Raw genomic sequence first — 13,063 nt, forward strand, 5'->3', positions numbered from 1 at the left:
ACTCATTTGGGGACCCCCCTCCACTTAACCCCCACCCTCACCCTAGCTACGCCACTGTAGTAAATTGTTGTTTTATATTAACTTACTCCGTCTGTCTGTCTGGGAGGATTCCTTTACACGTTATTTTCTCCCACTTCCCATTCTCGGATCAAGTTGAAATTTCGCATAATTATTCATAGTCGAAGACAATACACAAATCAATGAAAAAAAAAAGATTAATAAATTAATTAGGGGTAATTAATTAATTTTGTTTTATGTAGAATTAGGGTAGAGAGACCTTCCAGTATTGAGATATATGACAGTTATTTAGCGGTGCTTTCCCTTATATAAACTTTAAATATTTTATAAGTATTTTTTTCTTTTTTTTTTTCCTATCCTTTAAGCAATGCAAAAATGTACATCCACTGACCATTAAGTGTATCAAAGGTCGACTTCGAATCGATTGTCAGGTAAAGTCAATGACCCCCCCCCACACACACACACACACACATTGCGGCATATAAATATACGTTAGGTCAATGACCGCGGTCAAACATTATGCAACGCATACTGAAGTTGTTTTTAGTTGTAGTTATGATACAGTAATGTCTTGAAAGGGGGAGAAAACTCGTGGTGTAGCAGGGGCTGTAACTCGTTCACATTTGAAGGTCATTATCTCCAATTCAGGGGATAGAGCTATCTTTGTCAACAACGAAGTGCAGTACTAGATCCTCATTAGTTTGATATAGAGCCTTCTGTTTCTATTGAACAAATGTTCATCATTTGTAGTGGCATTAAAAACAGGGAAAACACTAAAAATACTTTTTTTTTAAGTGACAATACCTCCGTTATGGCAACCTATTGTTTTTCTCTTAAAAAATTAATGAATGTTAGATTTAAAAAAACAAACAACGTAACATTTTTTTAAGCCCCCCCCCCTTCTCCCAGAGAAAGATTCCCGGTTAAGCGAATGTATAGATCTACTACACTTTATAACATTCCAATGATAAGCATTTAGATCTACACTTAGAAGACGATGCCCAAACTGTTCCTAAACATTAAATTATTAAACTCTTCAATCACAAAAGCCAACATTCAAAAACTCCCCAAAACAATAGTCATTTCAAGAAAGCGATAGTTTTCTCCAAACCGATGTTGGTTATAGACCTAGATCTAGGTCTCTAGCCAAAATTCAATTTATTTCATTCTTTACTTGAAAAATGATAACGGTCAAACAAAAAATTTCCCATGTGGCCAACGAGCTAGTAATTCCTTTCTCACTAATATGCAGCAACTGTTACATTTCTAGAAAAATCGTTAGAGCCGTTTTTGAGATCAACATCTAGGTTCCACCCTCCACGAATTGAGGTATTGTAAAAATACTATAGAAAGACACACAAATAATGTATTAACTATAGCAGTTTTAAACAGAAGGGCACATTTTTAACGCAGTCGGAGATTTTTAATACATAGAGGTGAATCCATAAATAGCTAACTTTTTGGTGTATCCGGTGTAAGTGTAGATAAGCTGGGTTTTTTTTTTCTTGGATTGTTTTGTGCACTTTTTAGCTCTGCAGAATCAGATTTTCTTAGATCGTCTGTATGTAGCTGTAATTTAGTTGGCAACATTGAAGTTAATTTTTGCATCCTTGACATTGTTTAATTTATCGTGAAAAACGACTAATTGGGAGCCGCTTACAACTGGTTCAACGGCAAGGGGTATACTTACAACTGGTTCAACGGCAAGGGGTATACTTACAACTGGTTCAACGGCAAGGGGTATACTTCCAACTGGTTCAACGGCAAGGGGTATACTTCCAACTGGTTCAACGAATATTCGTTCACGACGATTCACCGGACAAAACATAAGGTTCACAAACAACTGGCGGTTGCCAGGATAGTAACAAATAGTTAATACCAAAAGTGTGAGCAGAATATAAAGAAACAAAACGTAGTGGTTAAGTTCCCCTTTCTGACCTTGCGATCTATGGGGCAGGTGATGTAATGGTTGTTTCTGTGCACGGTTAACCAGGGTGTCATCTGGCCAGCACAACGAGCAACCGCCTTTATACTTTTTCACAATTAATGTCAATCAACCATTAGGCTAGGTGGACTCAGGGCTGCCCTTAAGTTCCCGAAATTAAAATCCCAGTTTTCACCGGAATTGGAACCCGGAACCTCAAGCGCTTTACCACTCAGCCACTGCGCCTCCACGATATAATCAAAATGTTTTATATTCTGTGAACCAATGGTCGGGTGAACCAATTGTCCGGTGAACCAATTGTCCAGTGAACCAATTGTCGGGTGAACCAATTGTCCAGTGAACCAATTGTCCATTGAACCAATGGTCAACGCAATGTCGTAGAACCAGCTGTCTGTTAACAACTTGTCGTGATCCACTTACAGACCGGGGACTGAAGAAACTGAGAAGCACTGACCAGCTAATTGAGGAAAATTCTCTTTCGTGTGAGAAGCACTGACCATCTGAGGAAAACACTCTTTCATGTGAGAAGCACTGACCATCTGAGGAAAACACTCTTTCATGTGAGAAGCACTGACCATCTGAGGAAAACACTCTTTCATGTGAGAAGCACTGACCAGCTAATTGAGGAAAACTTTCTTTCATGTGAGAAGCACTGACCAGCTAATTGAGGAAAATTCTCTTTCGTGTGAGAAGCACTGACCATCTGAGGAAAACACTCTTTCATGTGAGAAGCACTGCCCAGCTAATTGAGGAAAACTTTCTTTCATGTGAGAAGCACTGACCAGCTAACTTTCATGAGAGAAGCGTACACACAGCTGTAAAATGACCCAATGGTCAGCAGAATATACTGACACCAGTCGTTATAGAAGGGCTGAGCACTGACCTGTGACGTTGCAACTTGTGGGCTGTTTAGACCAATATCTCGTTGCCACGTCACAGGTCGTGACACCTATATGACTACCTTATGTTTTCATGCTTTCACGTAGACACCTATACGATGACCTCATGTTTACGTGTGCAAACATCTATACGATGACCCCCAAGTTTACGAGTAAACACACCTTTATAATGATCCCATGTTTACACGCTGACACACAACTACACGATGACCCCCAGTTAACATGGACAGACACCTATATGGTGACAAGATGTGTACGATGCATGTCATGTGACTGGAACTCATTTATTTCTTCACACTGTCGCTGGCGTCATTATTTTGGGCGAGGCAACAATTACAATGGCGCAAGGGGTAGTCGTGTCACGTGACCTTGAGGACACAGGAGTGCATGCATGTTTTCAAGAGACCCGCCTGAATGTCGTTAAAATGATTACAGATTAAGTCCCTTCCTCTTAATCCAGCGATCAACTGTCGAACATCGAGAGTACAAAAACTTGAGCCGAAGTTTGTCATGTTCATGAGCTATCAACATTTTACTGTTAGAGACCCTAAATGTAAGAGTATATTTTTTTAAAATGTATTAAGAAGAACTTAAAAAGACCGCATCCCAAATGAAGAGTTTAAAAACTAGATTAATTCAGCGATTGGACACCCCACGATGACCTGTTAACTACTGACAAAAAAAAATAAACTTAAACTATATGGCCATATCACAAGATCATCGGGGCTCGCATAGGCCTTTCTTCAGGGAACAGTGCCAAGAAAAGAAAGCCATGGGAAGACAACATAAAAGAATGGACGGGCCTGTCATTGAAAGAAATTTTATCCAAGGAATGAAGAAAGACGGTCAACAGATCCTGTGTGATGCCCCAAGGGATATGTGAAGGATTAAGAAATACGAGAACTGCTTTTTTTTTTATCGTTTTTCTTTTCTGATAGTTGCCGTCCTGCAGTTGGTTTGGGTCTGAGACGTACACATCTTCAGTCCTGCAGTAGGTTTGGGTCTGAGACGTACACATCTTCAGTCCTGCAGTAGGTTTGGGTCTGAGACGTACAAATCTTCAGTTCTGCAGTAAGTTTGGGACCTAAACCCTTTCAGCCAGGAACCACTATTTAAATTTCTGACATCTGTTAAGGGCCGAATCAACGATGAAAAAAAAACAACATCTTCTATCGACCCGATCCTCTGCTGATTTATTTTACACAGTGAACAATTTGTTTCGAGGATTGAAGGTCGAGCACCACTGCGGTGAATATAAATACTATCCTCGTTACATAAAAGAAGCGTTGTTTTTTTTTTCCTCTTAACCTTTTTCCTTCTGGAAAGGGAAATAATATTAAAAAGGAATTCAAGAGAATTCTTTTTTATCCAGTTCTGTAAATCTATTAACAGCACAAAGGAATCTATTTGTTTTATTCTATTTATTTATTTACTTTGTTTTTTTTAAACAAGTGGGGCAAAATGAGAGTATTTTCAGGCTTGCAATGACTGCTCCCAGTCAGAATGAAGACCGCGAGCTGCTACCACGCAACCTCGTGCCCGTATAATTTCAAACTTAGTTACGGATGCATGCAGGTGTCGCTACATGTACCGTGTGTGTTACAAACACGCGTGGTTGATATTTGTGGGTAACCATGAGAGAAAGAGAGAGAGAGAGAGAGAACAAGAGGGGAAGAGAGGGTGTTTCTAGGTAAATTAATATCGGTCAAATCAATACCTCCGACATCCTTCCAACAGGGTTAGCGTTTCGACCTCCCCCCCCCTTCCTCTCCTTTATAGTGTATTCACACGTTAGGCTAGATTAATACTCCGTGGAATCAAGGTCAGCTTGATCACTGGAAAGTCACTTCAAGGTAACATAGACGAGGCGAAAGTAGGTCGATATAATGTTGGCAGCTTGGTAATGCCAGGAGTTGAATGATAGGTCACTCTAGGCTGAATTATGACAATGATAGGTCACTAGAGTTGAACTGTAATAAGGATTGGTCAAAATAGCAGAATAATAGGTCACTATACATGAATTATAACAATGAAATATCACTTTAATTAAATCATAATAATAATAGGTCAATATAAATCAAATATAATAAAGAAAGGTCATTATAGCGCCTCAATCATAACAATGATATTATGATATTCACTATACACTGTTCCTTATTTATGACAGTACCGGTTAAGTCCACAACAGACTGGTACTATTTATTATTATTTTCCGAAGTGTTAGGCGCTTCCGCGCTGTGTCTTATGCAGATACGTCAAACGGAAAGAACGAATTCAATATATGACGTCATCACATAACACAAGGCGAAAGGCCAACAGTATAAGTCAGTCGACGAGTCGACGCTGGTAGCGAATGTCGAACAAGAAGTTTACTAATAGCGAAGGGAACCATCGAATGTCGTCAAGCTAGATCTCTACGTCCGTAAAACTGCCTGTCTCTAAAGCCGTCAAAAGTAGTATGTTTGCATTTCGTTATTCGTCCTAAACTCCTATTCGTGTTTTTACAAGTCACGTCATAACTTTCCCTTTCTATGACACAAATAGCTAATTCCTAATCGTGCCATAACACTAGTACCGGACTAAAAGAATAAAGTACTGTACACAAATCAGAAAGTACTGTACAAGGAGCACTTTGGAGTGCTGGGCTCTTTATGAAACCAAATTGAAAAGAACGAACTAGCTTATCAAGGCATGCCAATGTGGGTGGCTTTTTACCGAGAGGAAATGCCATCTCAACAGGACAAGAGATATGTGGATAATGCATTTTCAGTATGGAATAAAACAAGTCAAATGTGTGCATCTTATATACTGCAGTGACCTAGTTTAGTTTGGAGATTATGTTAGTATTGTAAATAAATATATTGTGCATTTGGGCATCTTACATACTGCAGTGACCTACTTTAGTTTGGAGATTATGTTAGTATTGTAAATAAATATATTGTGCATTTGGGCATCTTACATACTGCAGTGACCTAGTTTAGTTTGGAGATTATGTTAGTATTGTAAATAAATACATTGTGCATTGTCTATAGCGACGGTTAAAGTAGTGACGTAGCCAGACAGACGAATGACGTAGCAAAATAGGGGTACACGAAGAACAAGATGGCTAGAATTATGAGAAGGTTGAATAGTGAAAGAAACTGATAAGTAAACCACGTAAGAGGCCAGCATTTAAAGCGAGGATTGGACAAGATGATCATCCCCATCTGTAAATAAATACCAGTTGAATTCTTCATCATTCTTAAGTATATCATTGTTCATTGTAATGTCCATTGGCTAGTTTAGACTAGTTAAGTGAAGTATTGTTAGATTTACACAACGGACAAGATCCTAGCCAGGACAATACATTTCAAATATATATATATATAAATATATCCAACAATGGCAAAATCTATCTTAATATGCACGTTCACTTGTCTCTGTTTTAAAAGGTAAATAATTTTAAAGAATCCTTTATGTTTCCTTGTTAATCAGTGAAAGGTTTAAGCAAGGGACTTAAGGACAGGCAGACACAGCTAATCAGGCAGACACAGCTAATCAGGCAGACACAGCTAATCATGTCTATTGTATGTGAGCGTAACGGAGAGGACTCAGTATATCCACAAAACTGAAAGTCTACATTTCTGTAGTTCTCCCATCACTCTTATATGCATCAGAGTCCTGGACCCTATATTCCCGCCACATCAAAAAGTTAAACTCCTTCCACCTACGCTGTCTAAGGAGTATCCATAAGGTGCGTTGGTCCGACCACATACCAGACACAGAAAGAGCTGTCCAACATAAACAGTATCAATGCGACAGTAAAAAGGTCCCAACTTCGATGTGCGGGACATGTAGTCCGCATGCCAGACAATCGCCTTCCCAAGCGACTTCTGTACGGGGAGTTGTGTGCAGGAAAGCGCTCACAGGGAGGTCAATACACGCGCTATAAATATACTCTCAAGAGCTTCTTCAAGGAATGCGATATCGGCACTAGCTCTCGATCGCTCCTCTTGGCGTGAAGCTGTGAGTCTCGGAGTCTCGAGATTTGAAGCAAGAAGTGTGGCCAGGGTGAAAGAGCGCCGAACCAACAAAACATTTTCGAGAAGAAGCAGGCCTATCTGCAACTGACCAAATCTAACCATGCCACGTATGCGGCCGGCTTTTTGAAGCGAGGATTGGACTTTACAGTCATCTTCGATCACGAAGGAGGAGCCATTATGTGACAGTGACGACACAACTGTAAAGTTCTACAATAAATTTGTAATGAATAAAATCTAAGTGGATTGTGGATTGCCCTCTTATCGTGGTTGGTCTTTGACTTGTAGCACCAAACTGCTGGTAGACAACTAAACCGCTGTAGACATATTATATTTTAACTGGTAAAACTTGAAATAACCTGAATAACTGCTTTTGTGAAAAAAAAATCTTTATTGAACTTTTATTAAAATATAGATCACTCTGGCAATCTGGAGTCGACTGCCGTACCTAAGACCGCTGACAACAATGCCGCCAACCTCTTCCCACCGTCCCCATAGAAACACACACACACACACACCATAACATCCTTTCTTTTTATGATCATTTCTTCTTATCTTATCTTATATAATACAGACGTTACTTCAAAAAAGAAGATGATTACGTCCTACGCGTCATGCATTTAGTCATGCATATTAGCCAATAATCTAAATTCTGCCAAGTCACTGGTTTTCCTGGCTAGCTCAGGCAACCCATTCCATGCTCTAATAGCACTAGGGAAGAAGGAGTATTTGTACAAATTTGTCCTAGCATATGGGACGAGGAATGTGCCTTTATCTTTGTGTCTTTCTGAGTATTTTATTAAATTTTGTTTTTGTATTTGAAGATTATGGTTCAGTGTTTTATGTATAATTGCTACATTACTTTTGAGTCATCTGTCCTGAAGGCTTTCTAAATTTAGTGATTTTACTAAAGGTGTTACTCTAGTCAAATGTGAATATTCGTTTGTTATGAATCTCACTGCTCTATTTTGTGTCTGTTCTAGTTTCTTAATGTTTTTAAAAGGTTTCCTTTTTTTGTATTCATAATGCCAATCAAAGCCAATATTTACAGTTTCTACACTATTTTGGACAAAATAATATGTGACTAGATGCATTGTGCTTTATCAGACAGCCAACTTATGATCAAATGTAAACATTTGACTTTCTATCAAGCATCCTTTCTTTAAACGATAGTGCATTTATATGAATACATCTGAGACGCTTAGAGTACATTTCAAACATACATTTCAAACATACACATCTTTTGTTAATCACTAGGCTATACTTAGAACATGTCTCCTTTATGCTGTCTATCTCATCACCGGCCTATATATTACACCCATACCCTTCATAACAGTGAAACTTTCACCTGCCTATATATTACACCCATACCCTTCATAACAGTGAAACTTTCACCTGCCTATATATTACACCCATACCCTTCATAACAGTGAAACTTTCACCTGCCTATATATTACATCCATACCCTTCATAACAGTGAAACTTTCACCTGCCTATATATTACACCCATACGGTGCCCATACCCTTCATAACAGTGAAACTTTCACCTGCCTATATATTACACCCATACCCTTCATAACAGTGAAACTTTCACCTGCCTATATATTACACCCATACCCTTCATAACAGTGAAACTTTCACCTGCCTATATATTACATCCATACCCTTCATAACAGTGAAACTTTCACCTGCCTATATATTACACCCATACCCTTCATAACAGTGAAACTTTTACCTGCCTATATATTACACCCATACCCTTCATAACAGTGAAACTTTCACCTGCCTATATATTACACCCATACCCTTCATAACAGTGAAACTTTCACCTGCCTATATATTACATCCATACCCTTCATAACAGTGAAACTTTCACCTGCCTATATATTACACCCATACGGTGCCCATACCCTTCATAACAGTGAAACTTTCACCTGCCTATATATTACACCCATACCCTTCATAACAGTGAAACTTTCACCTGCCTATATATTACACCCATACCCTTCATAACAGTGAAACTTTCACCTGCCTATATATTACATCCATACCCTTCATAACAGTGAAACTTTCACCTGCCTATATATTACACCCATACCCTTCATAACAGTGAAACTTTTACCTGCCAATATATTACACCCATACCCTTCATAACAGTGAAACTTTCACCTGCCTATATATTACATCCATACCCTTCATAACAGTGAAACTTTCACCTGCCTATATATTACACCCATACCCTTCATAACAGTGAAACTTTCACCTGCCTATATATTACACCCATACCCTTCATAACTAAGAAATTGACACTATATTGTCCAAAAAGCAATGCATTGTCACTAAACTGGCCAGAATGATCAAGACTACTACTGACTAGGGCTATCAATGCAAACTCGACAAGGGCTATCAAGTCACACTAATATGGCCAGGACATTCAAACCTCATTATGTTGACCACAGCAATCAATCCACGCGATAATGATTGACAACAGTGGACAGACTAAAAAAAAAATTAGGCCAAAGGTAATGGTACGACAGCTACTCCATACTCTGGTGTGTTAGGGCCTGTAGCCCTGTACACATTGATTATAACACTGCTTCACACAAGGACGACTTTTCCAAACATCTCCCCTGCAGCGGCTTCTGTGAAGTTAAGTGTTCTTATAAACTATAAAACTTATCATTATAAAAAAAACTATATAATATAGTCCTTATAATTATAACACGAGAACATACTAGTGAAATTAGCGCTTGTGGAGTGACACCAGGGAATGCCGACCATACTCTCCAAAACATGCATCAAGTTGTCCGAACAAGACACTGGCCCCAAAACACCTCTATAGAAGAAAAAAACTGGCCCCAAAACACCTCTATAGAAGAAAAAAACTGGCCCCCAAAACACCTCTATAGAAGAAAAAAACTGGCCCCAAAACACCTCTATAGAAGAAAAAAACTGGCCCCAAAACACCTCTATAGAAGAAAAAAACTGGCCCCAAAACACCTCTATAGAAGAAAAAAACTGGCCCCAAAACACCTCTATAGAAGAAAAAAACTGGCCCCAAAACACCTCTATAGAAGAAAAAAACTGGCCCCAAAACACCTCTATAGAAGAAAAAAACTGGCCCCAAAACACCTCTATAGAAGAAAAAAACTGGCCCCAAAACACCTCTATAGAAGAAAAAAACTGGCCCCAAAACACCTCTATAGAAGAAAAAAACTCTATGGAGAGCTGCCTGGTCTGGAAACCACTTCGCAGTTCATCTCAGATCTAGGTCTAGTCATCGGAACCCTCCAACATAATAATGAGAACGAAGAAGAAGACATTTCTTTGCTGACCCACCTCAATAGAATATATCAACATAGATATATAGTGTTGTTACTCAGACCTCCTTCAGTCGTAGAACGACATCTGGTTCACCTCGAACACTTTCTCATGTGACTGTGCAGCCCTATATTGGAGAGACACTCCTGTTCGCATATATCGCAGGTTTAAGGTGGCTTTCGCTTTGGTGGTAGAAAAGCCGGCCATTTTTCATAGGGCACGCCTTTCTTCAAGAGCTGAGGCCCATGTTTTTTCACTGTCCTTAGCTTTCTCTCCATCTAGTGCGTTCTAGAGCTATGTCTTCCCAGTGATTAGTATCAATGTTCACTGTTTTGAGGTCCCGTTTTATTACATTCGTGTAACGAAGGTCGGGGCGACCAGTTTTTTTTTTTAGCCAGACATATATAGGCCTATTTATATATATATACATATACATAGAATGTGGCATTTTATATTATCTTATAAATTACAATTGTTCCCTCAAAGAAAAAAGATAATTACGCCCTAAACCTTGTTAAATTTGTCGTGTTAATTGGAGAGTTAAACTCAAGTCATTGTTTTCCTGTCTGATTTAGGCAACCCGTTCCATGTTCTAAATATTCTTTTGGCACTAGGAAAGGAGAAGGTTAATGTTTACACACATACGCCTTTTATTTATTATTGAAATTAATATTTGTACTGTCTTTACCTTTACCTTTAAGTAAGACTTCAGCATACAGTAAAAGCATCTGGCACCTCTACTGAGATAGAGAAACCTGGCATTCACTGCCTGGAACTTATTGGACTCCCTATTATTCCACAGCTGATATTAGAAAACATTCAGGAATAAACCGAGCCAAGAGAATATCTACAAGCAAACTGCTCGAATTAGGTATATCTAGAAGTAAACAATTTTTAACTTACCATAATAGAACTATCATCCTAGACAGTGATCCTTTAAAAAATGTCACAAAATTAGACTTTTAGACAAAAAAAACAACAACAGATCATGATTTTATCACAGAGAAATACAACAATATTATTGCACATCCCAGCGTGAGCGCGAGTGCGTGTGTGTATTTTGGTGGCGGCCAGGTTTCTCTCCTTCCAAACACCACGTCGAAATTGATTAAAAATAGCCAACCACCGTGCATTGGCCTCGTCCGTGACCCACTTCTCTTTTCTAGCCAATGGCGGGGCGAGATATTTGTGTGTGTATTTGTTTGTTTGCGGGTATTGCCGGAGCGGTGATGGTCTATGTCCAAGTGTAAACACAAAAGATCGGCCCAGCAGCGAAAAGTTCTCGCGAAACGTATGCAGAGACAGGGGCGGAGGTGGCCCAGTTGGGTGTCCATTCGTTGGAGGTGAGCGCGCATTGTTACATCATGTGAAGCTAAAAACAAGTTATTATATTTCCATGATGATGTAAATGTTAAGAATCCTGAGTGGGGACCACTGGAAAGATGCCGTCACTTCGATCTAGGATTATGTTACCTTTTGAATGAACCATACGGTACAAAGTAAACTTCTCCCTTCAGACCTTGCGATCTATATGGCAGATGATGTTTCTGTGGCCCACGGTTGACGAGGGCGTCATATGGCCAGTACAGAGACCAAACCGCCTTTATTTTTCCCCAAACAGAGATGGGTGGACTCAGAGGCGCCCTAACGATCCCGAAATCAAATACCCTAGTCTTCACCAGGATTCAAACCCGGGACACCCGGTTCAGAAGCCAAGTGCTTTAACACTCAGCCACCGCGCCTCCTGAGCCCATCCAATAAGTAAAATACTCACAGGGCAGGAGGTCTTTGAGACACAGCTTCTACGTCAAAACTATAGTTTACCTTTTAAAAATTCAAATGTAAGTTAGTCTTTAATTAATTTACACAAAATGTGTAACTCCCCCCCCCCTTTTTAAGTGCATTCATCAGCCTCACAATCGTCTGTATCAACGCCCCCCTCCTTCCTCCCTATTTGTTTATTTGACATTGGGCTCCATCGATACAGGCTTGCTAATTAGAGAGGCGCAAAGTGAGCCTCTTAGTGCAGATGTTCAGATGTAGCATACAACTAAACCAAATATGAGCCAAAATAAATAGATTTAAGGATTTGATTAACGAGATTAAGCCGTCGAGGACGTCGGGTCGGATCGACTTAAAAAAAAAAGGCATCAATCATCGAGATGTTAGTGACATGTAACAAGCAGGTAGTGACGCCACTTCACCGACCAATTTATTACCAAGGTGGCACATCGAGATGACGTAAGCAGTTAGCGTGCAACAAAAAACGGGGGGAGGGGGGCGGTTGATTGCACCGGACATGTAGCCTATAAAAACTGGAGGGGAAGAGACCTAACCATTTTTTTGTTAATAGAAACTAATGATTATGCCAAGTAAGCCACAGCTAAAACAAGAACGATACGAAAGTAATAAGACCGCATTACAAATGAGGAGATTCTAGACCAGAACACAACGGATAAAGGGACCTCGATAACCAACTGACCAATGTCAAAAAAAAAAAAAAAAACGCAAGCTAAAAGTTTATGGCCATATCACAAGGTTATCGGGGCTCGTAAAAACCTTCCTTCAGGAAAAAGCACCAAAAAAAAAGAAGAGGCAGACAGAGAAAGCGATGGGAAGACAACATCAAAGAATGGATGGGCCTGTCATTGAAAGACATTCTATTCAAGGCAAAAGACACAGAGGAATGGAGAAAGACGTTAGGTAGATCATGAATGGTGCCCCAGCGGTTAAACAGATAAAGGGAAATGGGGGTGGGGGGGGTGAAGTCGACAACGACATAATAAATGGGGAATCAAATTAATGAGTATGTCCCCCCTCCCTTTTTCCAAACTGCGTGCATCTTAAATAGAAGTCAATCG

The 13,063-nt window shown here is 39.5% G+C and overlaps 1 protein-coding gene across 6 annotated transcripts in view; it reads right to left on the reverse strand.

Annotated features, from left to right (window-relative positions):
* LOC106080248 (ras guanyl-releasing protein 3-like) overlaps window positions 1–13,063 on the reverse strand; it is a 103,702-nt gene that overhangs the window by 78,460 nt on the left and 12,179 nt on the right. For 2 of the 6 annotated variants that reach the window (XR_008776797.1, XR_008776798.1), the window contains exon 1: window positions 11,106–11,864. The exons of 1 other annotated variant lie outside the window; for it this stretch is intronic. The gene's annotated coding sequence lies outside the window, so the exon portion shown is untranslated. Of the gene's footprint in view, window positions 1–11,105; window positions 11,865–13,063 lie in introns of those variants that run through there. 3 more of the 6 variants (XM_056022388.1, XM_056022389.1, XM_056022387.1) reach the window with 2 other exon arrangements.

Source organism: Biomphalaria glabrata, chromosome 3, assembly GCF_947242115.1.
Source record: "Biomphalaria glabrata chromosome 3, xgBioGlab47.1, whole genome shotgun sequence".
Taxonomy (NCBI): domain Eukaryota; kingdom Metazoa; phylum Mollusca; class Gastropoda; family Planorbidae; genus Biomphalaria; species Biomphalaria glabrata.